At 34.6% G+C, this 5,385-nt stretch overlaps 1 pseudogene; it reads left to right on the forward strand.

Moving 5' to 3' along the window:
- Nucleotides 1-239: 239 nt before the first annotated feature.
- LOC101718871 (eukaryotic translation initiation factor 5 pseudogene) lies at nt 240-1,805 on the forward strand (annotated as a pseudogene).
- Nucleotides 1,806-5,385: the final 3,580 nt, after the last annotated feature.

Raw genomic sequence — 5,385 nt, forward strand, 5'->3', positions numbered from 1 at the left:
GCGAATGTCACTGAGACAGCCCCTCCCGCTGCCCAGCCACCCCTCTGCTCACTGCCCGCCCCGCCGCTCAGGACCCAGTTTCCAGCGCCTCTTCCTCCCAGTCCAGGGCCACCCGCATTGGGTTAATGTCTTTATTTGAGGAAAACGAGCTGTTGCACAGCCTTTGGTACCTGTATTGGGGAAACACAGCATACAAGCTTATACTGAGCTTACAGCCTCAGTGGCGAAAATTTTTTCATGTCTGAAACCGAGAACTCTTGCTGTCGTTTATGTCATCCCTTCTTCTCCAGACAGAAGATACCAAAAAGTTGCAATCAAAGATCTCTTCATCTTATTGATAAAGTCACTAATAAGCCAAAATGTCTGTCAAAGTCAACCGCAGCGTTTCAGACCAGTTCTGTCTCTACAAGATGCCTCGTCTGATTAACAAGGTTAAGGGCAAAGGAAATGGAATCAAGGCAGTTATAGTCAAGACGGTGGACGTTGCAAAGGCGCTTAATCGACCTCCAACGTATCCCACCAAATACTTTGGTTGTGGGCTGGGAGCACAGACCCAGTTTGATGTAAAGAATGACCATTACATTGTCAGTGGATCTCATGAGGCGAAAAAGCTGCAAGACATGTTGGATGCATTCATTAAAAAATTTGTTCTCTGTCCGGAGTGTGAGAATCCTGAAACAGATCTGCATGTGAATCCAAAGAAGCAAACAATAGGTAATTCTTGTAAAGCCTGTGGCTATCAAGGCATGCTTGACACACATCCTAAACTCTGCACATTCATTCTCAAAAACCCACCTGAGAATAATGACAGTGGTACAGGAAAGAAAGAAAAGGAAAAGAAAAACAGAAAGGGCAAAGACAAGGAAAATGGCTCTGTATCCAGCAGTGAGACACCTCCCCCACCACCCCCAAACGAAATCAGTCCTCCCCCACATGCTGTGGAAGAGGAGGAAGATGAAGAATGGGGGAGGGGTACAACCGAGGAAGCTCAGCGGCACAGAATGGATGAAATCAGTGACCATGCAAAAGTCCTGACACTCAGTGGTGATTTGGAAAGAACTGTAGAAGACCGTGTGAATATCCTCTTTGATTTTGTTAAGAAAAAGAAAGAAGAGGGCATTATTGACTCATCTGACAAAGAAATTATTGCTGAAGCAGAAAGACTAGATGTAAAAGCCATGAGCCCTCTTGTTCTGACTGAAGTTCTTTTTAATGAGAAGATTAGAGAACAAATTAAGAAATACAGGCGCCATTTCCTCCGATTCTGTCACAACAAAAAAGCTCAGTGGCATCTTCTTCACGGTCTGGAATGTGTAGTGGTGATGCATCAAGCTCAGCTCCTCTCCATGATCCCGCATATCTTAATGGAGATGTACGATGCAGACCTTTTGGAAGAGGAAGTCATCATCAGCTGGTCAGAAAAGGCCTCTAAGAAGCACATTTCAAAAAAACTTGCAAAAGAGATTCATGTCAAAGCGGAGCCATTTATAAAATGGTTGAAGGAGGCAGAGGAATAATCTTCTGGTGGTGAGGAAGATGATGAAGATGAGAACATTGAGGTGGTTTATTCAAAGACTGTCAGTGTACCGAAAGTTGAAACTGTGAAGTCTGACAACAAGGATGACGACATTGACATCGATGCCATTTAAAAGGAAGGATGCGACCTAGCTAACAGTGTAACGCTGCAAATTGTTCTTCATTATCAGCCAGAAGTGCAGCGTGTATGTGCAGAAGCTAAAATGGCTTAACATCATGCTACACTTTATACTAAAAATCTATTGCTGTGAGTGGTCTGTAATTAAGCCCAGTGAGACGAGACATCTAGGGAGTCCATACACATGAGTGAGCAGATGTAGTTTGCTTATTTATAGCATGTTTCTTTTGGAAAAACTAGTGATGGACATATTTGGATCACATTTATACAGTTAAAAAAGTAAAGATTTGATTTTGGTCATTCTTCAAAAACAAAACAAAACAAAACAAAAAAAACCCCAAAAAGGCATACATTTCACTTTAATCAGTATAATAGGATTAAAACACTAAGGATTTAAAATAATGAAACAGATTTGGTGTTCATAAAAAGTCGTACTGTACACGGGAAAGTAATATCATGATAGAATGGAAATTGAACAAAGCTCAATATCTATCCCTTAAGAGGTACAAACTTATCAGAAAAAACAATCAAATAAAATTTCTACAAAATTTTACAAAAAAGCAATGAAGTGATTAAGAATTGATGATGAGTGAAATGGAACATAGAGCTCAATAAACTACTGAGAATCTAGAATAAACATAATAAGACACACAAAATTACAGAATATAGAATTCATAAATGATCAATGAGAAAAATGGAGATAAGTCAAGAAATTCCAGAAGATGAAAAAGATAAAATAGATTTCAATGTCTCTTTAAGAAAATTCAAATTTAAAAGTTCAACAATTTTTATGGTCAACATTCATAGATGTGCATGCAGTTTCCATATGTGGGTATATGAAAAATAATTCTCAATATTGAAATCCTCTCCATATTTAAATTTTCCTAATGCATCCTTACAAACCAAAAGCAATTTGTTTTCAATTGTTGCTTTATAAGATCAAAACAATTTCAATTTTTTTTTGTTATTGTATATCTCCTTGGTCTCTTTTTTAATTCACAGCAATTCTATCACCTTTATCCCTTTCACCAAATAATTTCTTTGAGGGAAAATAGATCAGTGGAACATTTGTGTTTTACATTACGGATTTATCTAATTAAATCTTTATATGTTGTTTTACTTGTTCTATATACTTGTACTTTATATGTGCTTTACTTGTAATATTTAAATAATGTTAATGATTATTTCTTATAAACTGGTAGCTTTTAAGGCTCAATTAGATACAAGTTAAGCAGCTTTAGAAAGAAAAAATTGTAAATAATATTTTCATTTTATAATGTAGATCATGGCAGGTGATGTCCATTTTCCTAGTACTTATTAGGCTAATTGTAACATTTTCACAAGGAGATACTTTGTCCACCTCATTAACAATTAATTATCATAATAACATGAAAATACAAATACAGGAATGAGTAAAGTGAAAACTTCTGGGGAAAGCAAGTGTTGGCAAGAATGCAAGGAAAGAGGACATTTTATATAGTAAAGCTGTGTAAATAACTTACTATATGCTATTATTTGAGGAAATTGCTAGTATTTGACAATTTCATTGAAAATGACAATGTATGTGAGCCTTAAAACAGTACTATCAGTCTGTAAGTACCTTGTTGCTGCTAATTTCATTAACAAGGGATTAAAAATATGTGTAAACATATTCTTTTAACATTGTTCATAATCCATCTAGGAAACAACACGAATATCAATGAACAGTGTGATTTGAAAAATAATTTGACATATTTATGTAATGGGATGTGATGTGGGTGATAAATGTTCTCCTCCACCTCATCTAATGTGAGAACTGCGGAAGTAGATGCAGGAGAGTTGCATTTCACAAACCATGGTGGAGAAAGGAAGCCCTTTATAAAACAGCATTGAACTCTATGGTTCTGTAAACATATTAAAATTTAAATCCTATTTAATCTATGAAGTTAGAAGCCAGGTAAGATTTGGGGAAGAGAGAGGAAGACTAGTTTATAGGCAATAGAAAGTGCTCTTAGTTTCTAAACACTATTTCCTGACTGGACTTTTAGATACATAGGTAGTTTCACTGTGAGAAAATATCTGATCACCTATAAAAAACAAAATTAAAATACTAAATAGAGCTATTCACAAAGAACTTTGAAAAATATCTAAATATCTAATACTTTGGAAAAAATAAATTGAAGTAGTATGGTTAAAACTCTATCAAGTTATCTAATACAAACACCAGATCATTTTATAGAACTCTTATCATTCAATAATATGATAATTACAATACATTTAAACTAATTAACTAATTCTAAGGAAAATAGATGGAGAGAAGAGGCTAACCAGGGACTTTATGCATCTATAACATTTTATTTCACTAGACAACAAATCTAAAGATACTGCACCAATATAGTAACATTTGATATAGCTTAATTTTTACTTATTTATTAGCACATATTTGCAGTACATAATGATTATATTTATTGTGAGTTTGTCCATGTACACAACACATCTTAATTCTTACTCTTTTGTTCCCTTCACCTCCTATCCCTCCCTGTTTCCTCAAACTCTTCTTCTCCTTCTCATTTGCAAAAGTTTTATTTCAGACATATAAGATTTAATATCCCATGGATTCACTCATGAGAAATACAAAGTATAAATAAAGATTGAAAGAAAGGTAGATATTTTTCCCCATTCCCTGTCCTCTCTTCACCCCCTCCAATAAAAGAATTTAAGGGAAAAAAAGGAAAGATAGATAATAGGAAGTAAGGTTATCTTTTTCAAATGGAAAGTGGAACAAGAGGTGGAGGGGAAGGAAAAGAAGGGAAAAGGGATTATTTTTGCAGAAAAAAAATAGACATCTAAATATTTCTACCTAAAATGTTAACTAATATCACACGGCTTAAAAATGCATTTGGGTACCATTTTGGCCATTCTCTTAAAATCATGATACAGTGTATTAACTATTGTTATTCTCTAACTTTTTTGTTATGAAAATTTGTTTTATTTTTTCATAGAAGAATTCTTTCATATTTTCTTTATTAGTATCTACTTGTACTACATTAAAGTAAAAAGTATTGCACTTGAAAACAAAGTTTCTAAGTCCATCATTTAGTAGCTACTTGACTTTAAAAGATATAATCACTCTTTGCCTCAATTTTCATATCTGCAAATAACTATCTGAGTCATAATTATTTGGTAGATTAAGGAGACAAAACCACAGATAAAAGTATCTAGTTTAAAGCTGCTATAATATGATCTGATCAATAAATACTATTTGAATGGTCATTACAGCTACATAAAATTATATTTATCTCATCTAGATTCAGCTCTTGTCCTGACTACATTATTATAAATAGAACTTAGAATTGAAGGTTTGTTGACTGAAACCTGACCCAAAATAAACTTCTAATTCTCTAAAAAAAAATAAACAAAGTTGAAGGTTTATTGGGGAATTCAATACCAACCAAAGAAACAAGAATGAAAGAGAGAGAGAGAGAGAGAGAGAGAGAGAGAGAGAGAGAGAGAGAGAGAGAGAGAGAGAGAGAGATGGAGGATACATGAAGAGTCAGAGAAGAAAAAAATTGACGGGTGTGCATTACCTAGCTGTCCAAACAAAACCAAATCATGTCTAATCACTTTCTCTTACCCAATGTATTCAAAAAGCCTGTTTGGGAAACCTAATTTCTAACAACATCTTGAGAGTTCAGAGATAGTGAAAAAGGGAGCCACTTAATCATGATCTCTATCCTAACCCCACTTTTCAG

Source organism: Heterocephalus glaber, unplaced genomic scaffold, assembly GCF_053883595.1.
Source record: "Heterocephalus glaber isolate CG9 unplaced genomic scaffold, H.glaber_assembly_v1.0 deba00000901, whole genome shotgun sequence".
NCBI lineage: Eukaryota > Metazoa > Chordata > Mammalia > Rodentia > Bathyergidae > Heterocephalus > Heterocephalus glaber.